Source organism: Neofelis nebulosa, chromosome 2, assembly GCF_028018385.1.
Source record: "Neofelis nebulosa isolate mNeoNeb1 chromosome 2, mNeoNeb1.pri, whole genome shotgun sequence".
Lineage (NCBI taxonomy): Eukaryota > Metazoa > Chordata > Mammalia > Carnivora > Felidae > Neofelis > Neofelis nebulosa.
Genome location: NC_080783.1, coordinates 182,224,366 through 182,251,464, shown reverse-complemented (window position 1 = coordinate 182,251,464; position 27,099 = coordinate 182,224,366). Strand labels below are relative to the sequence as shown.

General features: G+C 44.6%; 1 long non-coding RNA gene across 1 annotated transcript in view; it reads right to left on the bottom strand.

Moving 5' to 3' along the window:
• The window catches only part of LOC131504750 (uncharacterized), a 133,921-nt gene that overhangs the window by 2,531 nt on the left and 104,291 nt on the right, over positions 1-27,099 (bottom strand). The window contains exons 4-5 of the long non-coding RNA XR_009258137.1: positions 18,594-18,659; positions 217-378 (exon numbers count right to left, since the gene is read on the bottom strand). This is a non-coding gene — a long non-coding RNA (uncharacterized LOC131504750). The remainder of the gene's footprint in view (positions 1-216; positions 379-18,593; positions 18,660-27,099) is intronic.

Here is a 27,099-nt window from a genome sequence, read left to right as displayed (position 1 = left end):
TGACTACCTTAACCTTGTCAAAATTTGGCACTTAATCACCTTTCACCATAGGCAATTCAGGAAACTCAGTTCCAATTGTTTTGCCCTTACTTTCTGTAAGCACTATGCATTTGTTCTTCAACAGACATATACATGCAAATACACAGAGGCAAGCATTTGTACAACTGAATAGGAAATGGGGTGTTTTACTTTCACTTGCAAATTCAAAAATCATACCTGACAAGGCAGCATTAATGGAAAGAGTGTGTCTTCTAAATGGAAGAGTCATTAAAATCTTAATTTGAGGTCATCCTGCCAGGATCCATTCCACAGCCTTAACACATGCTCATGGAGCACAGCTGTGTAATATCCCTACACCCTTCACTGCCTTTGTTCTACCTGGAAAAGAGAATAATAAAAGGAAATTACATTTTATTTCCATGAGCTACAATCAAGTTTTAATATTGTCCAAAAATGACTCGTAGCATTCCTTTATCTTATTAGCTTTTTGGCATATTAAGTAATAAGATAATTTCTCATGGTACAGTATTTATGTAAGAATCATATTTCTCTCTGTGCAGATCACTTACAGAAGTGTCTGTTAACAGGAGAGAATGATGCGTAATCGGCACTTAAGATTAAAATAGACCTGAGAACATAAAAGTGTTCCTTCAATTAAAGGAATAGCATTTCTTCAGTCTCTTTTTTTTTTTTTTTTTTTTTTTTTTTGTTTCTGCAGCAGAATGAAAACTGGCTTAAAATCACCCAACCCCAGGTTAATTACAGGAAGGTTTCCCTATGCAAGTCCAGCTTAATCTACTAGTGGTTCAAATGCAAAGTAGACTCACATGCCACTCCAGGATACCATGTAATTATTTTAAACAGTTTCCACCAAAGTCCTTGAGGTTTAAGAGATTATTTCTAGAAAGAGCACAAGCGTTTATTATCTTTCCAATATGCCAGGCACTATACATTTAGCATTTGGTCCTTCTGCCAATTCAGGAGTATCATCCTGCTTTTACATAGAGCAAAAAGAGATTCGGAAGAGATTTGTTATCTCTGCCTGACCTCAAAGCCCCCAGTTATACCACCCTGGCTATGAGCCAATTCTGTCATAATCAGAGCCAAAACAATTACCAAATGGTCCTTACTTCAATTAAAGGTGGAGATGAGTCCTGTTATGTAAGGAACAAGGGAAATAACATTAATACATTGTGCCTGGGGTAATCCCCAACTCTTTAATGGAAAAACAGATCCAATAACGTTGATTTACAAGCAAATTGACAAGGAAAAACTAAAAATGAGAGTTTTTAAATACTGATGAGCAACAGTGTTTAAAAATGAAAATTTCGTTGACAAGTCTATTTAAACCACCAAAAGTCAATGAGGTGGAAAGGGGTTGAGGATAGGACCGACCATAGGATAAAAAATGTTTACAAGCTAACTCAGCCACACTTGGAGCTGACCCTTCAAGTCTCCCTCAGAGAGAAAGTCATCATGTGAACAATATCACCATGATGAGAGCTCCTTTTGCTATCTGCATTGCCTCCAAATCCTCAGAACATTCGTAGGAGGCACTATAATCCTTATTTTACACCTGACAAAAGAGGCTCAGAGATGTTGTGCAGCTTGCCCAACGTTTTACAGCATGTCGCAGAATTGGAATTTACACCCGTTGTCTGGCTCCAAGGCAAGGTCTTTCCACTAAACCACACTGAGGGCCTTTCAGTGTGATACCACACTTGTTGCACCCCCACCTACCGTGATGTAAGGTAGGCTGGGGGTGGGAGAATCAACCTAAGCCTTGTCTACATTAGAACCTCTGCTCTGGACATCTGCCACAGGCCAGGCACTGAGGTAGGGCACACAGCAATAAACAAACATATTCAGCACTTTTTTTCTCCCACCTATTTTGTACATGGCACTGTGCAATGGGTTATGGCAGGAAACAAGAAAAGAAAGGAAATTTAGAGTTTTGTTATAAAGAAAAGCCATATGAAACAATTATTTAGCCATGCCAGGTAGCTTCTGTGCTGGAAGGAGAATTACAAGAAATTCTGAAAATCTGTGGGGAGTGAAACAGTATTTTGGTACCCAGAGAGGAAAGAGAGTATGGCCTGGTAGAAGGAGGACAAGCACTATTGAAAGAAAGTTCTAAGTTTGGATCCCAGGGCAAGTTGTTTAATGTCTCTGAGAGTCCTGATCAGAGACGGCCAGATTAGAAATAAAATATGTCAAGTTCCTGGCACTCGATGAAGAGTACAGTTGACTATTAAACAACACTGGACCTAGGGACATTGACCTCCACATAGTCAAGAATCCATATATAACTTTGACTCCCCCAAAACTTAAGTACTAATAGCCTGCTGTTGACCAGAAGCTCTACCAATAACACACAGTTGATTAACACATATTTTGTATGTTACATGTGTTATATATGCTATTCTTACAATAAAATAAGCTTGAGAAAAGAAAATATTATTCTTTTAATTTTTTAATGTTTATTTTTGAGAGAGAGAGAGACAGAATATGAGTGGAGGAGGGGCAGAAAGAGGAAGACACAGAATCTGAAGCAGGCTCCAGGCTCTGAGCTGTCAGCCCAGAGCCCAACACGAGGCTTAAACTCACAAACCATGAGATCATGACCTGGACCAAAGTCAGATGCTTAACTGACTGAGCTACCCAGGTGCCCTGAGAAAAGAAAATATTATTAACAAAAACATAAGGAAGAGAAAATACATCTACAGTGCCGTAAAAATAAATCCATACGTAAGTGGATTCTCACAGTTCAAACTTGTGTTGTTCAAGGGTCAACAGTGGTAGGGATTAAGCAGTAGCCAGAAAGATCCCCAGAGGCAAGGAGCTTGGGCCGGACCATTTGGCAGGGGAAGGGGGTTTGGTGGGTGCCTGTGGATGTAAAGAACAAGGAAAAAGCCTCAAGGAGGGAGGAAATAGTAGGATGCATATGAAAACAAGCACTTGGAAATTTCACTCAGCCTTGTAGAATTTGAGCTGCTTTTGAAATACAACAATACAACAGGGACCACAGACCCTGTCAGTCCCTCCTCTGGTGCCTGGCCACTACAGTGATTCTGCCATTCCACCTCCTCCCTGGGACTCTTCAGTGATGCTCCCTTTACCAGCAGTCCAATTCTCTCTAAATAAACTGTTCAAATTCTAGAGAGAGGAACCTGAATGCCTTGGTTCATTGGCATTCACAGGCTGCTGGCACAATTAATTCCCTTTCTCATAGACCAAACTGGTCCTGAAGCCAGAGCTGAAGTCACATGCTACACAACATGGCCTGCTGGCAAAGAATGGCTTGGGGGAGTTGCCCTGAGCAGGGGCTTGTGGCAGGACAGGCAGCTTGGACAGCCTGTGCAGTACAGTGGGAAGCGGCTGGGCAAGATGGAGTGGAGACAGGCCTTCCAGGGATTGGTGAGGGGATGGCGACAGGTGCTAAGGAACATAGGTAGACAGCAGTGGGAGGATAGCAGAGGAATACTGATATCCCCAAGCCCTGCTTGTCTTTGCTTTAGGCACAAGAAAGACTCATATGTTCTGTCTCAAGATGACAAACAGATCCAATTAGACTATTTGTAAAGGGCAGCCCTCCCCCACTTGTCACACAGTCAGCCTGGTCTTTGCCTGCTTAGTTAGCTATGGAAAGCCCTTGGAAGTCAGTTCAATCTCCTCATTTGAATCCTTGGGAGAAAAAAGGGCTTTGGGTTGCCCAATCCTACCCTAGGTGACTAGCTCCTTATCCCATCCTACAAACATTAGGATTCCTCTCCTTAGAATGCCCTTTCTGAACCACTGCTCCACCCCCAACCAGGCTCCATTTCACTCAACACACACACACACACACACACACACACACACACACACACACACATCATCATCCACATGACTGATCCTACATGTTCAGCTCACAATTCAGTCCCTCCTGAGAACCTTTCATACCCCTCAGGCTGGGTTAGGGATTCCTGGACAATCCCATATCCCTCTCCTTTCCTGTCTCACAGCACACTTTGACACCCCACATTTGTACCACTGTATGCATGCCTCCTTGGGGATGGAGGAATCAAATGCAGTGCCTACCTTGGAAGAGCTCAAACGCAGGCAGAGCACTGAAGAACGAGAACAAAACCAGAGGTTGTTTGGGGAGCACAGAGAAAAAAAACAGTCAAGTATAACTTTGGTAGGGAAGGGTGAGACTGAAGTGTAATAAGAAAGGCATCCTTAGACATGTGTAGGAATCAGCTTTACCTTGAAGGATGAATCAGACTTGGACAGGCAGGCATTGGGGCAAGGTCAGGAGCATCACAATGGGAACCATGCAAGTGACCCAGGACCAGGAGTCAGAATCCTCAGCCCCCTGACTTACTGTGTGATATCACTGTACCTCACTGGGCCTCAGTTTCCCAGAAGTTAAGGGAAGGTGTTAGGGACTAGATGGTCTCTGATGGTCTTGCTCCTACTTTCTCCTAGATTTTCATTTTCCCTTATGTTTTTCATTGATTCAGCAAATATTTATTAATTACTTACTGTATGGTACTGAGGATACAATGAGGGGACAAAAGAGATGTTTGTATACAGTTGGGGACGAATGCTGTTAAAGTCAAGTACAGGCTGCTCTGAAAGTAACAAGGACACCTGCCCATCAGAGGACAAGGAATGCCCTGCTACTGTGGCATTTGAACTGAGGTCTGAAGGACGAGATGGGCATCCCTCATCCTAGGCAGAGGGGAAGAGCATGGACAAAGAGCCAGAGGTGGAGAGGAGGCTCAGCGGGAAGGAGCATAGTGACTCAGCAGTGGAGGTGGGACTGGGGCTGGGCTGGGAGTGGTAGCAGGACCTGATAACCCCTGCAAGCCACAGAGAGGACTTTGACCTTTACCTTAAAAGTAGTGGGAAGGACCTACATTCCAGCCAAAGGATCATCTTCTCTCAGCCTCAATTAACTCATATATAAAATAGGGATGATAAAGCACCCACTTTATATGGTACTGGAAGAATCAAATGAATTAATATGTGTTAAGTGCTTAAAACACAACCTGGAAAATAGCAATAACAATAAAAATGTTTGCTATCACCATCATCATCATTAGCAACATCATCACCATCATCTCATCATTATTCATCTGGCTAATTCTCACACATTCCTCAAAATTCAGCATGGATGCATCTCTTCTGGAGCTCCTTCCCTGACTTCCCAGTCAGATTATGTACCACTCCCCTGGGCTCCCAAAGTCCCTGTGCTTCCATCTCTCAGCCTGCAGAGTAATTTGCTGTTTACATCTCTGCCTTCACCACTAAACTGTAAGCTCATCAAGGGGAAAGGTCGGTGACCTACTTGTCAGCACAAGATTGGGCACAAAAAGAATGTCAGTGAAGGTGCTCAATTGTGGTAGGCTTTATAACGCCCCCCAAGATGTTCACACCCTAACCCTTGAACCTTGAGAATATGTTACCTTATGTGATAAATGTGACTTTGCAAATGTGTGCAAAAGTTAAGGATCCTGAGATGGGGAGATTATCCTGAATTATCTAGGTGAGCCCAATATGATCATAAGGGCAGCAAGAAGGCAGCAGGGAGATCAATCAGTAGTAGGAGATGTGATGACAGAAGGAAAAGATTGGGCCCATGAGCCAAGGAATGCAGGTGGTTCTTACAAGCTGAAAAAGGTAAGGACCTCCAGAACTGTAAGAGAATAAACTGACGTTTTAAGGTTACTCCGTTTGTGGTAATTTATTACAGCAGCAAAAGGAAATTAATGTGCCAGCCAAACATGAAGCAGGGATTAGAGAAAGAATAATTGTGGGAGAAGCGAATGCTCAGACCAAGCACTCTCTGACCCCATCACATCAGTGAAAGCTGGGGTGATGTTTATGGTGGCCCCTCTGCCCACTCTGTCAGAATACCCTCATCAAACTGGGCCCCCCAGAAGCAGATGCCACTGCCATTTTAACTTCATCCCTGGTCTTTCAACTTGGTAGACCGAGAAAGGGGGGAAAGAATCAGTGTGTCCAAGGAGATGAGTGCACTGTTTCTCCAGGCTCCAGAGGATAGAGGCTAGAGTATCAAGTGCAGTAATGGAAGGAACACTGGCTCAGGAGACCTGGGTTCAATTTCCAGCCCTACCACCAATTTCTTGTGTGATTTTGAACAAATATTACATTCCAGACAAGCTCTTTCTCTTCTGTTCCACATCCCAATCAATGGTGGGAAACCCGGGAATATTTTTAAACTCTACCCCTTTCCCTCAACCATCCAATCAATTACCAAATCCTGTGAATTTTACCTCCTGAAAATTTCCCAAATTCGTCCCCTCCTCCCCCTCTTCATGGCTGCTATCCTAGTTTAAGTCTCATCTGCTCATCAGAGACAACTGGACATCTTCTATGTACATGGATTCTGGCACTGACCTCACAGGAGACCTCCCTTCCTTAACATCTGTACCCCTCCTATCCCCTCAGTCAGAATGAGCTGCCTAAAATATCCACCTGACCAAATGCCTTCCCTGCCTAAATCCCCTGAGGAGAGTCCCGAACAGGTGACAGTCCAGATGTCTGAGCATGACTTCAAGGCCCTGCATTATCTAGGCTCTGACTGCTTAACTAGCCTCATCCTCTCCCCTTCCTGCCTCATGATTTATATTAAACCATGCAAAACTACCTATATTAATTCTCTTCTTCCTTTCTAACAGAACCTAATTTTATTAAGGCAACAAAGCGCCTAGCTTCAAAACATTTTTCAGTTTTTCTTACAGTTAGAGGTGGCCACATCACACAGCTATGGCCAATGAGATGTAACAAGTCCCTGGTGAGGTTTCCAGGAAAGATCTAAAAGAGAGCAAACTCAGCTGACATTCTACTTTCCCTTTGTCATTGTCCTCCCCACCTCTTCTTTCTTCCCCCCTGGAATGCTGATGTGATATCTGGAGCTGCAGGTGCCATGTTGCAACTATGAAGGCAACAGCCAATAACCATGAATGACAGAATTGAAACACATGAGGCACCATGGTCCTCAGTAGCATCTCTCAGCTGCTACAGCAGCCTGGATTGTCTTCCCTGTCCTTCTCATTACATGAGAAAAAAATACATTCCTTACTGCAGAGTTTCCCAGCCAGTGAACACATTCTTATTGATGTTCTCATTCTATTTCCTTGACATTCTGAGCAGCTGGGTGATGCTCTGGGCTGTCAGAGTCCCCAAGCCATTTATTTCTGACCCCAAACAGCCTGTCCCTCTACCCTTTTGGGACAAAAAAATATTATTGTATGTATGACACTATGTGAAAAAGGTTAGACAACTTTGCCTCACTGATTTAAGTTTGATTATTACCCTGTCCCACTTGGCCATTACCTATGCCTCCCAGTCTGACCACATTGAAGAGACTCACATTGGTCTTCAGACCCACCCAGATGTCCAATGCCCCTACAAATGCCTGCTATCCCCACCTCTAGGAGTTCCATCCCCACCTGCCTCCATATCTCCATTGCCTTATTGCTGCCTGCATCAGTCTTCCATGCATCTAAGGACTCCCCATTCAGCAGCACTGACCTATTTCTGACCTCTGATGCTCCTTGGGGATTCAATTCCTGCCATCCCACTGACTGGAAGATCTCAGTGTCTTTGCTTACCTCCAGATCTACAGGGCTCATTTTTCTCTCTCTTGCTCATTCTCTCACTCTTGCTCATCATTAGGGATGTACCCTCCCTTTCTCTTATCCCACTTGGCTAGGGAAGGAACAGTCCTACCATTGAGTTGCTTAGACCCCTGGTGACTTAGTAAAATCATTTTTTGGATATGCAGGGGTGGAGGTAGGTCAGAGTGCGCTAAGAAGTGCCTTTCGTCTAGTCCCTTTCATCCTCGAGCCTGTTTGCTAGTCTGGACCTCTGTGCCAGATGCTTTCCTCACTTACAGTGATGTTTTCTCTTGGGACCCTGTTGTTCTTATTGTAATCTGGCTGCTAACGCCCCTATCCCCATGACCTCAGTGCCCATCAGTTACGCTTATATATGTCTGAGCCTTAAATACGAACCATCCAAGTTCTCATTCATGAAGTCTATGTCAACCCGGGGATGTAGCTAGACACTGGAAGGGCATGGAATATATGTAGAGTCCTGAGCCTCCTGCTACAGAATAAATGATTAAATTCTCTAGGCCTCAGTGTCCCTATCTGTAAATGCAGAACCAGGTCTATGTGAATTCAGCTACACCATGCTGACACTAGAAGGAACCCCAGGGGAAGGCTCGAGGCCCAAGAATACATAGAACCAGTCTAGGAAGAAGGGGAGGGGGAGAAATGAGGGGGAGAGGAAGTTTTCATCAGGTGCTGAGCTTTCACTGCCAAAAAATTTCTCACAAACAAACCCACCCCAGCAAAGGAAGCTACTGTCGGCTGGCACACTGCAGAAAAGAAGGCGGGCACGAGGCCTCATTAATCCAGCAACTGTGGGATCAGTTGCAGATACCCCCAGCCCACCCACTTCTCACCATCTGCTGCTGCTGCCGCGGAGCCGGAGGCGTGCAGCTCTGGTGGGCGTCCAGCCGGCAGCCGGCAGAGGGCCTGGACCCTAAACTGTGGGGCAGCCTCAGCACGGGGACCCGCGCATTCCCTTGAGCCAGCTTGGGCCCCAAGGGTGTCTCCCACCCTCCGTTGCCACCCACCAAGCCACGCCACGACCCTCCATGAAGTTCTGCTTTGAAAGCAGCTGAGGGAGAAGCCTCAGTGCCCCGAACAAATACTAAGCAAATAAAAGACTAAATGACATTGATTGAGAACCCACTGTGTGCTGGGCACATACCTCATCTCCCACACTCCCCCCAAACCACACTAAGACTCCGAAACTAGTTCATCATAAGCCTTAATGATTTCAATACGCATATGGATGATGCCTCCAATATCCTGGCTTCTCAATTCCTCAGCCTTTGCTTCTCCTTCCACCTCATTACTCCCTTCCTGCTCAGACCTCAGATCTGAACACCCTAATGTTAGTTTCAAGTGTCTCTGTCAGTGCCTATGTCCTCTCCCACTTCCTCTGGGAAACTGACTCAATCCCACTGGGACTTTCAATTTGCCTTGTACTGTCCCTTTCCCCCTCCCCCACCCCCACTGTCCTCATTCCCTTCCTAGCCAGTGTAAATTCCAAGATCAAACATCTAACCCTGCCTTGCATGCATTCTCGATATCCTGGCCAGCCCTCATTCCACTGCACCTGCTAGCTCTCCAGCTACTCTTCTCCTGCACCTTCACAGCTGCACATGACAAGAGGAAAATACATGCTAATGCCCCTCAGTCTCCCTTTAAATTAGGGACCACTAGCCTCACAGGGCCCCAAGACTACTTGCAGTAGCACTGTTTCTCTAATTCATTTTCTCTCCCTCCCTCTTGGATGGTGCTTTCCTGCTTTCTCCTCACTTTTCAAATTTCCAATTCCCCCTCCCCCATCTTCATTCTCAAGCAAAGACCCTGCTTCCTACCCTACTTTTCTGGCCATCTCTCAGTTTCTTCTTCATTTCTTTGACCTCTAAATGTTGAAGGCTGGTTTCTTGGGCCTTTTCTCTAACTACATTCACTCCCCAGGATCACTCATCCAGGGTCATGGCTTTTAGTATAATTAATGTTCAGATGATTCTCATGTGCATTTCCAGCCCAGATCTCTGCCCTGAACTCTGGAGCCAAATACACAATTGCCAAGTTGACATCTCCACCTGACTGTCTTAAGGACATCTTATACTTAACGAAAAAAGAATAGCTTTTTACCCTCCTGTCCACCCAACCTGCTCTCTTCACCGTTTCAGCAAATGGCAGCACCATCCTACCAGTCGCTCAAGCCAAAACACTTGGGGTGACACTAACTCCATTTGCTTTTCTTCTATCCTTTAGAAAATTTCCCCTTCATGTAGAGATTGGTACCTATTTTGTTCACTATTATGACCTCAGCTCCTGAAAGAATGGCACTTAGTAGGTGCTTAATAAATATTTGCTAAATAAATGAATAATTAAATTAATAGCGATGAATGTCTTGGGCACCAAGTTATTCATCCATATGCTCATTAATAAATAATTACAGATTGGATAAAGGCTGAGAAGGAAGGTGCTGTGGGAGAAAATAACAGAGGGGTTCTACTTAGGGTAGAGGTCTTCTCCCTCAGAAAACGACTTTGAAATGGAACCTGAAGGATGAGAAGGAGTCATTGTGGAAGAGCCAAGCAAAGAACATCAGTGCAAAGGCCTGGAGGTGGGGAGAGTTTGAGGGGATCTGGGAAAGAAACGAATGGACAAAAGGGGCAGAAGAACAGTGAGGGAAGAAACAGAGGTGCCAGCAGACTCTGGACTGCTAAGCAGGGCCAGATCATGCAGGCTTTTGCAGACCTTAGTTAGGAATGTGGATTTTACTCTTATGTGGATCCTGAGACACTTAACAGAAGACCATGGGGGAGGGGAAGGGGAAAAAAAAGTTAGAGAGGGAGGGAGCCAAACCATAAGAGACTCTTAAAAACTAAGAATAAACTGAGGGTTGATGGGGGGTGGGAAGGTGGGGAGGGTGGGTGATGGGCATTGAGGAGGGCACCTGTTGGGATGAGCACTGGGTGTTGTATGGAAACCAATTTGACAATAAATTTCATATTAAATAAATAAAGTCCTCAAAAAAAAATGTGGATTTTATTCCAAGGTCACTGAGTTCATTTGTCTTGTCAACTTTCAAAATAAAAAATGTGGAGTAATGTTAAGACCTGAGGAGCTGGCTCCCTGTTCTGCTAGGCTTACACTATGTGACCTCTAGCAAGTATCTCTCCCTCTCTGAACTCCACATCTATAATCTAGGGATAACCACTTCTGATCTGTTTACCTTGTACCATTGTCTTTAGATTCACATGAGGTTAGCCAGGGACCTTCAGAGGTGTCACTGCCAGAGCTTAGGGGGCATTTTAACCAGATTGTTAAAGACTTGGACTAAGCAAAAGGGAAAGCTAGGAATGGTTTGCACTTAAAGAGGATAAATATGGTTAAAATCAGCACAGGCTGTTTTGCTATGGTATAAATTAAAAAGTATTTCCTAGCGTTGCCTGAGGCTTTCCAGCCAAGATTCCAGCCAAGTTCCTGGCATTCGAGAAGACCCGTTGAGAAGTGACCTGCTGACAGAAGAGTACCTGGAGATGGAAATTCTGTCCTGTCAGGGCCCTCAAGTGAGGGCTCACTTTGCGTATCCCCACTCCTGCCCTGGCCATTAACTCTCCCCCTCCTTCTCCCTCTGCTAAGGCTTGCCACACCCCATCTCTCTGCTCAGGGAGAGCTAAATATAAAATGAAAGCAACTGTAGCCACTGCTGTCTTGAGGTCAGGACACCCCCGAGAAGAATTACAAAAGGAGTAAGACATCTGAATCAGGCTGACCGGTCCCATGTGCCTTGGTGACTTAAGAGAGCCAGGCTGGCGTTCCAGGTCATCACCAGCTGGGCAGGGTGGTGGCTACAGGCAGCACCTCCTCCTCTACTTTCAGACAGTTGCCTAGGGCTGCTCAAGGGAAGCTGAAGCAGGTCAGGGAAAAGAATAGACTCCACATGCTAATATGGCCAGGCCTGGCCCAGGGATGCGGTCTGGGAGCTCAGAGCAGAGATAATAAAAATGGCTGCTTTTTTGTGAGTACAGACCAGGAGCCAGAGGCTTGAATACATTCTCTGTAATCCTCCTAACACCTCTTTGAAGCACACAGTATTTTCCCATTTTACAGGTAACAAATCAGAGGTGCGGAGTTGTCAGATGCAATTTTCCAGCATCGTCAGCTTGGCCGCAGGGAAGGTGGGATTCTAGTCCAGTCTGTCTGACTCCAAAACTTATAAACTCTTTCTGCTAAGTCTCACTACCTCCTCCAGGGATATTTGCCTCATCTGACACAGCTAGAGGGAGGGGACCTCTAAGGCACATTTGCCCCTACAGGTAGAAATTTAAGAATAGTTACCTTATCAGACTGTTGAAAGGATTCAATGATTTAGCACTTGGGGGAGCACATAGTGAGTGTCTAGTGCATGTTGGTCCTGGTCACGATTATGGAATTTGAGCCAGCTTCCATTTGTACCTTCATCATTCCTAATGATTTCTGATGTGCCGTGTGACTGCCCTTCTCCTGCTCTACTCCCTATACGCACACCAGATCTCTAAAGCAAGACACAGCCACTGTGGAAAGAGCATGGATTTGGGGTCAGACCAAAGTTCAAATTCCCACTGTACCACTTACTGATCTAACAACAGTTAGTTTCCTTTTCTAATAAAATGTAAATAAAAGTATCAACTTCAATGGGTTTCTGTGAGGGCTAAATGAAAAAATATACGTAAATCACACCTGATAAATAAAGAAAGCTCTTTGTGATGATCGTAAGGCCTGTGTCAAATCTTCCCTACTAGATGAAAAGGTCCTTGTGGCAAAGATTTGGCTTCTTATGAACACAGATTCCCTGGTCCCAGCATCTAGGACAATGTCTGGAACTTAGTAAATGCTTAAGAAATGTTTGTCAATGAATATAGAGTTTTGTCAATAATAATTTTTTTTAAGACCCTGAGATACAAGGCAGGTAGCACAGACATACCAAAGCAGATTTGACCCTTCCTCTCTGAAGCTGACATCCAGTTGTCATCATCCTCATACACATTAAGAATTGGACACATTATTAAAATCTCTCAAAGTGACTTCCCTCTCAACTATCCTTCAGGCTGCAATGAGATAACAGAGATCTGACATCTTCATCACACAATTACTAAAACACCCTTTTTTGAGTTACCATTTTAAAATATTTGCCTAGGGACGCCTGGGTGGCTCAGTCGGTTAGGCATCCGACTTCAGCTCAGGTCATGATCTCGCAGTTTGTGAGTTTGAGTCCCCGTCGGGCTCTGTGCTGACAGCTTGGAGCCTGGAGCCTGCTTTGGATTCTGTGTCTCCCTGTCTCTCTGCCCCTCCCATGCTCATGCTCTATCTCTGTCTCTCAATAACAAATAAACATTAAAAAAATTTTTTTTTAATAAATAAATAAAAATAAAATAAAATATTTGCCTAATTTAGCTGGAGTTTGGGTTTAATTACAGGAAGAATGTGGGCTTGGGTTAGGTTGAGTTGAATTTAGGGAAGGGGGAGCAGATAACTGGATTTCTTTCACGTGCTGAAGGACTTCTGCTGGTTACAGAACTCCCAAATAACTCTGGGCCAATCCAAATAAAGCAAGCAACACCAAAGAAACTTGGAAAGCTCTTTGGAAAGAAAGAGAAGGTCATGGAGCAGGAGACTGAGAAGGCCTCAATCCAGTTAAAAATATTTCTGTGTCTCTCTAGGGCCTTAGAACACAGGTCAAGATGCTTGGCCTGACTGGCATTCAAGACTTCTATGATCTGGCCACACCTCTGATCTCTGCAACCTTGTCCCATACGCACAGCTCTCAATGACCATGGACCCCATTGACTTTAAGGACCTCAGGGCTCTTTCAACTTCTTTCCCTTGACCAAGGCCCAGTTTTATATCTTTTTCCTATACAGTGGCCTAAACTGGGCTGGTCTAGTTTATCAACCAATAAATACACATCAGGGTCTTATTATGCACCTAAATTGGCTCTAGAAGCTGGGGAGAAAGCAGTTAACAGAACAAGTAAAATTCCCTGCCTTCAAGGATGGAACAGACAATAAATGACCACATAAATAAACAATATAGTCTTTTAAATGCTATGATAATTGCTTACCATATTAGTTCCTTTTCTCTTTTTGCTAGAACTGGTAAGGGAAGGGACAAAACAAAATCTGTGCTTGATTCAAGGTGTAGTTTTTGGGGGTGCCTGGGTGGCTCAGTCGGTTAAGTGTCCGGCTGGGTTTTGACTCAGGTCATGATCTCTAGGGTCATGGTATCGAGACCTGTGTCAGGCTCCACACCGACAGTGCAGAGCCTGCTTAAGATTCTCTCTCTCCCCCTCTCTCTGCCCCTCATCTCTCTCTCTCTCTGTCAAAAAAAAAAATAAAAATGTAGTTTTGGAAACACCTTTGATGTTCTTTTTTTTTTTTTAATTTTTTAAAAAGTTATTTTAGTTTTGAGACACCGAGAGAGAAACAGAGCACGACGGGCAGAGGGGAGGGGCAGAGAGAGAGGGAGACACAGAATCCCAAGCAGGCTCCAGGCTCTGAGCTGTCAGCACAGAGCCTGATGCAGGGCTTGAACCCACGAGCTATGAGATCATGACCTGAGCTGAAGTTGGACACTTAACTGACTGAGCCACCCAGGTACCCTAACACCTTTGATGTTCTAAATACTCATGGAAACACCCTGTACCTTCCCCTACCATTGCACTGAGACCTATTAACTGATGTTAACAGCGCATTATATTGTCCTTTGGACTAGATGAGGAGCTGCTTGAGGGCAGGGATGGAATTCTGTTCTCACAAAGGCACTAGAGACTATCTGCTGAATGAATGAGAGGAAGATTGTGCCAACACTGAACTGTCTGTCCTCTGACCCCTAGTCATAAACCTTCAATTCATTTATACAGACATTCTGCCACTCTTGCAGTGAATTGCCCTAAGCTCTAAAGTGGTCTACTGAGGACCTTTGAGCTGGGATCCCTGATGACATTAAAGCATCCAGGAAATAAGCATTTTCCAGCCCAACTCCATGAAAATAATGATTGAAAACATCATTATCTAGTGAGCACCTTCTATTGCCAGGTGCCATGCTAGTTCCTTGACATAGAACATCTTTTTAATAACTAAAAAGTTCTCCTTGATAATCCTCCCAGTGCCAATAACTGTGAGAAATACATGGAAATTACTAGCTGCTATCAATATTACTGTGTCTAAAACTACCGTTTTCCCCTGCATTAGAACAATCTGAACATTGTTAGGCAAAGACATCTAAGCAATTTTAAAATTATTTGAGTCATGACAGAGAGACTCACAACTGAAATATTTACCTTTCAATTTCAGGTGAGGATGTTCCCAGAGATGGAAGATGTGACAAGTTCCCACATCATGTGAGTATCAGAGAAAAGTTCCCCTGACAAGTCACGTGCAGAGGTGGGAACCGCTGATTAAGGAGAGGATTAATTTTATCTTCCAAGTATTTCTGCCAGGGAAATACTCTTAAATTTGTAGAATGGTGAGGCCGGAAGGGTCCTTTGAGGTCTCCTGCTCTAACCCAGTGTCTTATGAATGGGGAAACAGAAGTGCATCCTAATTGTTCAGACTGCTTCCTTACATTTCCTGCTTCAATCCCTCCACTGCATGAGAATTTATTGAATGAACAAATGAATACAAATGAGGGAGTATTTGGATCTTGTTTCATCCATTCATTTACTCAACAAATACTGAGTATTTACCGTTTTCCAGACACTGTTCTAGGGACTGGGGATACAGCAGTAGACAAAGCAGAAAAAAAATCTCTGCCCTCATGGAGTTTACATTCTAGAGACAGGAGGTGAACACTAAAACTATATGCATACATACATGTTAAATGGTCATAAAAGCTAGAGAGAAGAATACAGCAACAAAGAGATAAGGAGTGGGGGAGGAGAGTGGAAACTTAATTAGGATGGTCAGAGAAGGCCCCTCTTAGAAAGAGATAGAAGCAAGGAAGGGAGCCATGTGGATATCTAGTGGTTAAAATCCAGATGGAAGGAATAGCAAATGTAGAGGGCTGGAGTATCCAAAGAATCCTGAGGAGGCCAATGTGGCTGGAGTAGAGTGAGCAAAGTGTGAGATTTCCAACATGATTCCAGAGACCAGAGACATGATAGGAGACTGAGGAGGGGTGCACCATATTGTAAAGGTCCTGTGCCATCAATGGCTGGTTTCCTCTCATATCATTCTTCTCTGTACTTTTCCCTTGCCCTCTGGCTTCTGGTTACATTTGGCCAATGGGAGGCACTAGCAGATTAGAGAGGGAGGGAATAAAAGCTAAGTATATCTCTCACTCTCTCTATTTCAAGTGGTATATCTAGCAGGGGCTACTGCCCCCCCATGGCTCCAGCTCCCACCAGACAAGCCTACCAAGGTTCAGGCTCTGGTGGAACAGCTCCAGTCCTTGGGCCCCTCCCTTTATTCCTGCATCCCTAGGGAAAGTAGCAGCCCCTTCATTTGCTAATCTCACAGTTGCCTCACCTCCTTGGTTGCTCTTTTAGCTCTTCTAATACCTCTGTAACTAACTCCCTGCATTAAGTGATCTCTACTAGATTACCTGGTGTGAGTTGTGTTTTGCCAGCTGGACCCTGACTAATCCAGGCTCCATACAACCTTGTTAAGACTTGAGCTTTTACTCTAAGTGAAATGGGAAGCCATTGGAGGGCTCAAGCAGAGGTAGATGAAGGACCTTGAAAGCCTGAATGAGGCATTTATTTTTCCATAAGCACTTCTTGAATTGAAAACACTTAACCAAAGTCACACAAAATATGTGATGAACAGACTTCTGGTGCCTGCTCTTCTGCTCTCCACTCAGTGCTCAATAAATGGCATTGAGAATCCAGAAATTTCAAAGACAAGAAAAATAATTTGCATATTCTTAAGCAGTTTTGCTCAGGACTCTAACTCTTTGAAGACCTTTGCGGGTCAGGAGGGGAGATGACACTGTCCAGAGGAAGACTTTTATCTGTTTGATTTCCCAGGAGTGCCAGCAGAGATGGAGAAGAAAGGCTAACCCTTAGGAAGCCCTTGCAACATCCTAGGCACCCTGCCAGGCAATTTCATATCTAATGGCTCATTTAATCCTACAAGGACACTACTCAGTGGATATTATTATCTTTATTTTGCAAACAGAGCTTCTGAGTTTCAGAGTGGTTAGGTAACTAGTCTAAGGTGACACATCCTCCTTTTCCATTGACAAGTGGACAAAGGGTCAGTACAACCCTCCAAGGTGGCCATCAAAGCAGTTGAATGAGGAGTCTTTGGACAAAGTCATTGGACAAGAGACCAGGTCTTCGAACTAAAATTCATTTTCCCTCTCTGAATCTCAATTTCCTCATCTATAAAGTAGCAATAGTATCAATGAAATCCATTTCAAAGGATGGCTTTGAGGGTTAAAAGAAGCTACTGCATGATAAGAGCACATTTTAAAGCTCTATATCAAAAGTTCTTAACTTGAGGTTCATGCCTGAGCTTTGAGGTCCATGAACCCCTTAAAGATGATGCTAAAATTTGTATGTAAAGGCACAAATATGCTGGTCCTGCAAAAAATGTGACTTTCTTCATGCCTCTTTTATAGGTAAACATCTTGCTGTGTGGATGGTGATTCCATTTTATAAAGAAAAGCTTTTCTATACTACATGGCTTCCAAATGTAAACCAACTAACTGCTGTGGAGACTATGTGCTCCGGACTTTAGGGGAAATTCAAAGGATTTTCAAGAATAATTTCCATTACATGTGATTTTTGCCTCACAGACCATCTTTAGAATTTAACCTCTGCATAAGATGTGACTCCTCTGTGCTTTTGTGGCAGGAGGGTCTGTGACTCCCAGCAACAGATTCTCAAAGGAGGTGACCCAAAGTTGGTCGGAAGCACCATTCTAGACAAATTTTGCAAGTGTTACCATGTTTTTTTTTTAATTTTTTAAAAATGTTTATTTACTTCTGAGACAGAGAGAGACAGAGCATGAATGGGGGAGGGTCAGAGAGAGGGAGACACAGAATCTGAAGCAGACTCTAGGTAGGCTCTGAGCTGTCAGCACAGAGCCCGATGCGGGGCTTGAACTCACAAACCATGAGATCATGACCTGAGCCGAAGTCGGTCGCTCAACCAACTGAGCCACCCAGGAGCCCAAGTGTTACCATGTTAATAGTGAACATACTACGGTTATTGTCATTACATATACATTTATTGAGCACTTATTATGTGTTAGATATAGTTCAAGAAATCCACGTCCACAAGGCTCATAGTGCTGTGGGGATAACAAACCATATGCAGCTGGCAGGTTTTTTGGAGGAGATGAGATATGAGCTGGATCCTAAAGGATGCTAGGAACCTTAACAGGTGAAGATGATAGAAGAGTTTGCCAAGTGGGAGGGACATCTTGAGCAAAGACATGGGGTGGAGAAGGTGGCAGGGTCAGCTTAGAGAACTCCTAGTTGTGACTGGAGTACAGGTCAAGATGTGGGATGTGCAGGGAGGAGGCAGAAGTACTTTTGGAGACAGAAGTAGGGCTTGGCTATGGAGACCTTCAGTTTCAGCCAGGCTACAAATTCTCTTATCTGTCCCAATATCCACAACTAACTCAGCCCTTTAACTCCCCCAGCACCCATTCCAGGGCTCAATACCTATGGATGCTATGGGAGAAGGAGACCCTTAACCTAGGTAAGAGCAAGACAGACCTGGAGTCTAGTCCTGATTCATCCACCATCCAGTTGTGTGACCTTAGACAAGACTCTTCCCTTCTTTGAACCTCAGCCTCTTCATCTATAAAATAGGATGTGTACTATCTCTCCTGCCAATAGTACCCAGTAGGGTATTTGGCACTTTGTGGGAGCTCACCTCATGTTAGTTGAACTGGGCTCTTGGAGGCCATCTAATGAGACAGTGAATAGTCAAGTGATTAGGAAGAAAGACCAAAGACAGCCTTAAAGTCCTGTGTTATTGTGGTCACTGACCTTGAGAAGCTCTCACTCCATCCAGAGGCAGCAGACTCAGCCCTCTCCCCTCACGCCAAGCTCCCTCTACAACAAAGGAGACAGGAGGGAAAGTCATCCGTTGCCTAGGCTGACCCAGACGTTGGAAATCTCCCAATGCATGCTAATGCCATCGACCCTCACCGAGCTGTGCTACGTTTTCAAACAAGCTTATTTGACTCTGATTCACCTCTGGAGAAAAGAAAGGTTACATTATTGATATGAAAAAATACCAGGAACAAAGTCACCCAAACAACAATTCTCCCCAGCCTTCAACTTTCACAACTTCTACTTAAGTTTAGGTGACAGGCCCTTCTCAGAGAGGCCATCATGCCATCATCTCCTCACTTGATTACCTAACAGATACTCACTTTGAGCAGAACTTGAGCCAGACCCTGGGAGCACCAAGAGAACACAAAGCAGACCCTGTGTTAAAGAAGCTCTCGATCCAGGGGCAAGAAAGGAGCAAAACTATGGACCCAGAAAGCTGCAAACATTAAGATGTGATTGATCACAGGGCAGGATAGTCCAGAGTTCTGTGGGAGCCAGAGTAGGGAGCACTCACTAGCTTGGGATAGGCAAGGCCATAGAGATTTTGAAGACACCCAGCCCTATACAGGCTAGGGCCAGCTGCAACCCCAGCACTCCCTTTCACCACACCTGCTCGCACCAACTGCACCACCATGCCAATAACTCGCAGCTTTTCGTATGTACCAGGCCATTTCATGCATTCACACCAGTGATAAGGTACATAAAAATAAGACTTGGGAAGCAATAATAAGGCCCCTTCATGGAAGACAGTTCAGACAAGATCTCACAGGGAGATGCTAGAATGAGTAGGAATTCACTCGAGATGTCCAGAGACATTGTGTGCCATGTGGGTAGAAAGGAAAGCATATGCAAGGGATGGTATGGAGTGACTATAGCATAAAGTGAGTGTGGGGGAATTTGTGAGTTGATGCTGGGGGCAGGGGCAAGTAGCCAAGGGCCTAGGATGCCAGTCTAAGGAGTTGATGGGGAGCCCTTCACGGGTTGTAAGCAGGGCAGTGACTTGGTCAACCACCATGACTCTGGGGTGCTTGAAGTAAGTTCAGAGGAGGCTGGGCTTCTATAAATTGGTGGAAAGAAAGCTGAAATCTAACCCAAAAGCAAGAAAGTGCATCCCAGGTCCCAACAGACCCTCAGCCAATGAGCAATCCCTCCCCCTCCTAACGCACAAGGACCCAAGGACTTCCCAAGGTCACCCTAATGGCCTTTGATGTCTAGCATTTCTCTACCACCATCCTAAACCATCTTCTTCCGGCAGGTTCTGCACCAAGGACAGATTTGATGGTGAGCAAATGGCTCACTGGAGAAATAAAATGTTTGTGTTTCTTCAGCAGGGAAAGCTGTTGGGGTTTTTTGTTATCATTATTATTATTTTTCTCTGAGCCAAACAAGTGACAGAACATAATAATATCATTTATTCTAACTTGCTCTTGCAAATCAGAACTTTTTAATATTTTCCTTTCAAATGAAAATGCCATTTATCATTATCAAATGAAGTGCTAATGAAAACAACATGTCTAAGAAACACATTCACACAGCAGAGCATGATGGAGCACCTTGTCAGCGGTCCATAGTCTCGCCGTTAATTTGATTTCTGCCAAAAATCACTTAAGTGAGACTTGGGTTTTTTTTTCCCCTCAATGCTCCAGGCCCTTCTACCGAGGCCTGTTTATTCCCCTCTCCTGAGAAGGCTCTGAAATCTCAAGCCAGTTTTAATCTGCCTTTTAATGGAATTCCCGTTGATTGCATGAGGGATGTGTGTGCACGTCAGGGAGCATGGGGGGCTATGCTTGCCTGCCTGCGTGTTACTGCTCATTTCTTCCACCCAAAACATATGTGGCTGCGATGTGTCCTTGTTTAGGTATGTGTGTGTGTGTATGTACTTCAGTTTGGGTGTGCCTCTGTAGATGATTATGTGTTCGTGTCCTTAAGCCATGGGGACAGTAATTATGTCTATTTGTTCCCCACTGTAGGCCCAGCATCTGGCCTATTGCCTGACACGTGGTAAGCACTCAATAAATATTTGCTAAGTGAATGTTAAGTGAATATGTCTGTATGTCTTCATGAGGCATGTATTTTTGTCTGCATGGGTTCATATCTGTGTTTCTATTTACATGTATGGGTCCTTCAGGGCAGGAATTATCCCTGAATCTCTAGTGCTTTGTACAGTGCCTGGCACATGGGAGGCATTCAGTAAATGTTTGTGGAATGAATATGTCTATGGGCTTCCATACATTTTTTAAAAATTGAGGTAAAATTGACATAACATAAAATTAACCATTTTAACTGTACAGTTCAGTGGCACTTAGTATATTCACAGTGTTGTGCAACTATCACATCCATCTAGTTCCAAAACATCTTCATCACCCCAAAGGGAAACCTTGTACCCATTAAGCAGTCACTCCACACTCCCTCTCCCTCCAGTCCCTGGCAACCACTAATCTACTTTCTGTTTCTATGGATTTACCTCTTTTGGATATTTCATGTAAATGGGAATCATACAATGTGTGACCTTGTGTGTCTTGCTCCTTTCACTTAGGATAATATTTTTAAGGCTTTCAATATATGTTTTGACATTTGTGTGTATTTAAGTCTATAGGTGTGTATTTATGTGTGGGGTAGTTGGCACCAGTGCTGTGTCCTTAGGACATGGGAAAAGGCCTGACAGCTGAGCAATGAGGAAAACTTCTTTTGCTGTGCTTCCACCCCCCTTCCCTGCCTGCCACCTCTGAGCCTCTGCGTAGGCTGTTCCTCAGCCCAGATCACCTTTCCTCATCCTGACCTTTGCCCTTGCTGGGAGAGCTCTGAATGATTCGTTGGTGATTTTTCCAAGGGCTACCTATTCCAGCCTTTGCCTACCCCATTCTGGGTTATGAAACCCTTCTCTGAACTCCCACTGCCCTGTGCTTTCTTTTGTCACTGCCTTGCTCCACTATGTGGTCAGTGTTTGTCAACTTATCTCTCTCCCTATGATCATGGGCTCCTAAGGGCAGGGGCTGTATTGTCTTCACCTTTGCAGTGCCAGTGCTTAGCATGATATTTAGCTTATAGTGAATGTCCCAGAAGTATTGCTTCAAAGAATGAATGAATGTCTAATAAAACACATTCCATGTAGAGAGAACAAAGTGTGCAAAAGCCCTGAGGCATGAAAGAGTACATTCATTTTTAAAAACTATACCAATTTGGTATGAAGTGGAGCCTAATGTGTGTGAATGAGTAGGAAAGTGAGAGTTTAAATAGAAAGCAAGAAGTAGAAATGGGCCCATCACAAACCACCCCAAAGAAAATGGGAAGCCCCAGCAGGGTTTACAAGGGTGTGTCATGGCCCAATTTATGGGCTGCAATGCTTCCTCTAGCTACTTGGTGCAGAATGATTGGAGACAACCAGGATGTGATAAGGGTGAACCATCTAGAAGACTACTGCAGAAGTCTAGGCAAGTGGTAAGTGGCTTAGTCTAGAGTGGTGGCAGTGGAATTGGAGTCAGAGACTTGAGCAGTGCTCAACAAAGCATGGGTTGTGAACTGGGGCTAATCCATGAACTATTACCAGTCCACAATGAGAGAAGTACATCAAGAAAAGGTGAGAGCAAGGACTTAGAAACCTTTAGAGCAATTTGACATTGCTGAGACATTTTTATTGTATTTTACAAAAGTATTGGTCCAGAACATATTGGAAATGGAAAAATAAAAGGTCCTTCACAAGGTAGTTTAGAGGACATACTAATGAATGGGGTATGCTGGGGACAGGGAGAGATTGGAAGCAGGAGTGCTCCCGGCAAGACTGTCAATGACAGGGACCATGTCTGAAGTATCTCTGTGTCCTCAGGAACCCTTTAGGAGAAAAGGCTTAGAAATCCCAGGGTTCATCAGGAGCTGAGGGTCCTGAACGATGTCAAGACTCCCACAGGATTCCAGGAAGGGTATCTTAGTCCACTCAGGCTGCTATAACAAAGTACCATCCACTGCATGGCTTAAACAACTGAACAAAAGTTATTTCTCATAGTTCTGGAGGCTGTAAGCCCAAGATCCAGGCACCAGCAGATTTGGTGTCTGGCAAAGACCTGCTTCCTGGTGCATAGACAGCCATCTCTTTGCTGTGTCCTCACATGGAGGAAAGGGATGGAGACATCTCTGTGCTCTCTTTAAAAAGGGCACTAATCCGGGGTGCCTGGGTGGCTCAGTCGGTTAAGCGGCCGACTTCGGCTCAGGTCATGATCTCACCGTCTGTGAGTTCGAGCCCCGTGTCAGGCTCTGTGCTGACAGCTCAGAGCCTGGAGCCTGTTTCCGATTCTGTGTCTCCCTCTCCCTGACCCTCCCCCGTTCATGCTTTGTCTCTCTCTGTCTCAAAAATAAATAAACGTTAAAAAAAAAATTTTTTTTTAAAAAAGGGCACTAATCCCCATCATGAGGGCAGAACCCTCCCAAAGGCCCCACCACCAAATATCATCACATTGTCGTTAGTTTTTAACATATGAGGATATAAACATTCAATCTATAGTAAAAAGTGAGGACAAAAAGCTGGGTCCAAAAAGAAGGGATCTGGTCACGAGCCACAGGATTCAGGCTATGCTTTCTGTGCTTTCCTCCAGCTCTGCCTTGCTCTGCTGAGTGTGAGCTTCTGTGAAAACTGAGAGTCTTCCCTGCCCTTCACACCCTATGCTTAATCAGCCACTGAGCACAGGAACCTCAAGAGCAGTATAATGTGGGATTGAGAGCTTGAACTCTGGAGCCAGACTGCCCAAGACTGAATCCTGACTCCACTACTTACTAGGTATATAATCTCTAATCCTTAAATATGATACATACCCTTTCAGTTATGTTTCTTTGGGTTGTTGTGAAAACTAAATCAGTTACATGTCAAGCATTTAGACTGGTGCTTGGCACATGGCGACAGTTCTATATGTTTGCTTATTATGATTACTGTTATTATGTTGGTTGTTTCTGTTTCCTAAGTATCTCCTGAACAAATCTGCCCCTCTCTCCATTCCTTGTACCACTGCCCAGTCTAGGCCACAGACACAGCAACAACCTCCTCCTCAGTGGCCTGTCTTGCTTTGGGTCATTCCTCACTGCACTCTGGCCACAGAATGCTATTTCTGAACCATGAATCTGGCCATGTCACTTCCTGCTTAAAACCCAGCAGTGGCTGTCCATTGTCCCCAGGATGAGGTTCATGCTCACAGACATAATTCACAAGGCCCTCCGTGATTCAACTCTTTCTGGCCTCTCATAGACTCAGCCTTTGCCACCAGGGCCTTCGCCCTCCATGTGTCAGCCACATGAGCCTCTCTCAGCTCCCCAGATGGCCTTTGCATTTTCTGCTCCCTCTGCCTGGGTCAGCACCCCCAACTCCTTCATCAAACCAGCTCCTCTGCCTCCTTCAAGGCTCAGCTCAATAGCCATTCTTTCTGAGATGCCATCCCTTATTCCCCAGGCAGAACTAGGAACCCATGTTCTCTGTTCCCATAGGCTCTGTGCTTCATTGACATAGCACTGACCACACAGTGTTGCCTTTACTGTTACATATCTACCTCCCCCAACCGTAAGCTTCCCTAGGTCAGACCCTGGGCGTGACCCATCTGTGTAGATGCTCAATAAACCCATATGAGATGGGATTGAGTTGGAACCAGCCCAATATTGCATTTTAAGTGCCAGAAAGCAGAATAAAGTGGCTGGATCCAACTTCTCTAGGAGAGGCTCATGCGTGGGCAAAGGGAGCATGAGATGTTCTTTTCTCACACCGTCCTCTTCCTGCTGCCAACCCCCTCCTAGCCGCGTGAGTCTCGTGAGTTGACTCCAGATGGGATGGGCTTGGCAGTGGCTGCCTGGCTGTGTGCCCACCACTCGTGGGCGCCCAGGAAACACTTGCTCAAAGGAGCTGAGCATCACCAAGCAGTCCAGCCCTGCAATTCCTACGTGGGGCCTCGGAGAGAAGAGTAGGTGGGAAGCAGGAGGTGTAGTACCTGAATCTATAATATCTCTGGGCCTCAGTCTTCCCCTCTGTGAAATAGAGTCAAAAATCCCTATCTTAATGGTTGTCATGGGAATCAAGGAGATCAAAGATGCAGGCATATAGTGAGACTTTCTACTCCTGCTTGATTCCTGTTAAGTTTCTTGACATTACCAGGGAAATTGGGGTGAAGAGAGTGAGGAAAAGCACAGTTTTGGGTAGGGTACCACTTTTGTACAGCATAGACAGGAAGGTTCTCTGCAAATGTACAATATCTTCCAAGGACCTGGCTCATTTTTAAAAGCACTCATGGGGCGCCTGGGTGGCTCAGTCGGTTAAGCATCCGACTTCGGCTCAGGTCATGATCTCGCGGTCCGTGAGTTCAAGTCAGGCTCTGTGCTGACAACTCAGAGCCTGGAGCCTGTTTCAAATTCTGTGTCTACCTCTCTCTCTGACCCTCCCCCATTCATGCTGTCTCTCCCTGTCTCAAAAATAAATAAACATTAAAAAAAAATTAAAAAAAAATAAAAGCACTCATGGATGGTGAACGTGGATACTGATTTGTAATGGTAAGGAAGTAGAGATAAGAAGGAGTTCAAGAAACACAGGATTGTGTGTATATGAAAGAGAAGTAAACTGAAATACCCTACTGCCAACAACAACTAACATTTATAGAGAGTACTTAGTATGGACAGAGACTGTATTAAGTGCTGTATATGTGTAAATCTTATTTAAGCCTCACAATAACCCTATGAGGAAGGTATAATTACTATTATTCCCACTTTACAGATGAGGAAACTAAGTCAGGGGAAGTTAGGTAAATTGCCCAAGAACCCATTAACACAGAGCCAGGATATGAACCCAAAACCATCTGATTCCCAAACCCTTGCTCTTTCCATCCTGTCCTGGATATTGTCATTGGTCTTCAGCTCTATACCTGCTGTTCTAAACTCTTCTGGGCACCTGTAGAGCGGGAAACCTATAACTACACTTCTAAGATTCCTGTGCCCGCTGGGATCCAGTCTGATTCTACAACTGGAAGGCACACGTGTGTGATAAGAAGGCCAGAAGAAATTGATGTCATTTTCGGCTTCTGTTATCCACAGGAGTGTGAACTCTTGGGTTGTAGGAGCTGTGCCGATACCAGTTCCAGGAATGTCATGGGGGTGAAGCCTCCACTCCTCCCCCTTTTCCTTTTCTAGACCAAGAGCAGTGATGGCTTCCTTTTGGTACTGATTTCTGGGGAGTGCCCCCTTTATTTCCTCTTTTGTTTTCCAACCCCTCCAATAGCTTTATAACAAAGTCTCTTTCTTTGAAATACCTAGAGGGGTTTACTTCTCAACCAGACACTGGCTGACACAGTATTGCTTTCTACTCCTTCAATCAAAGGGAATAGCCAGTTATAGGATCCGTGTGTCTGCCAAACAGACTGAGGGCAAGGCTGAGGACTCTGTTGGATAGTGGAGGTCTATCAGGGAAACTGAGGCAAGCATCCACTGGGCCAACACCAACAAAGGAAGATGTGGGAGAGTGTTGCCAGCTGGTATCCAACATACCAGGCTTGGGCCTTGGGCCTAATTCCAGAATCCACCCACTCTTGAGGTTGAGCCCCAAAGTCATCCCACCAACATCAAGATTGCTCAGGACTTGGGTAATGCAAGAGAACCTTGGGGCTGGCAGGTGAACAGGCCAGGAGATGCAAGGGTAACAGGATATCTTCTGCCTGCTTCCACTACCCCTAGTAACCTATCTACTTTGTATTGTCTGTTCTCTTCATTTGGGAGCCTGACTGAGAATAAACTTTGGAAATTTGACAAACCTGGGTCCCCATTCTTTACCAGGTAGTTCTGTTAGTCACTTAGCCCCTCCACCCAACCCGTGATCTCCTTGTTTATAAAAGGGAGGGGGGCTGTCATGCCCACTGAACAAGTGTGAGGATTGAGTGAAATAATGTGTGTAAAGTACCTAGCCCAGCTCCTGGCCCATTGCAGATGCTTATGTGCATCCCTGCTCTTGTCCCCCTTCTGAATCATAAGCTCCCTTATTTAGTTATTTAACAGATCCTGTATGTGTGTCTCTCAAGCTCCATTATAAGGTCTGGGATAGTAAAGATCATGTCATAGCTTTCTTTGCCTTACTCAGAGCACCTAGTTCATTTAAAAATAATAATATGCTTTTAATAATAAATAAACCTTCACATTCATAAAAAATAAAAAGAAGAAGATGGGAAAATAGAAATGAGGCTTCTCCATTCGGCATGAATATGGGGCATTGAGACAGGCTGCAACTTTAGAATCTGCATAATTTATTTTAGTATAATTCATTCTCCCTACCTTTCTCCTTCCTTCCCTCCCTTCCCTTTTTTCCCTTAAAGATTTATTTTCCAACCCTGGAAATGAATATAAATAGGTATAGCCCTTACCCTAAGAAGTCCAGATTCTAAGGTGGGAAACATCATGTAAACAGGTGCATATATGGGGCATCAACACA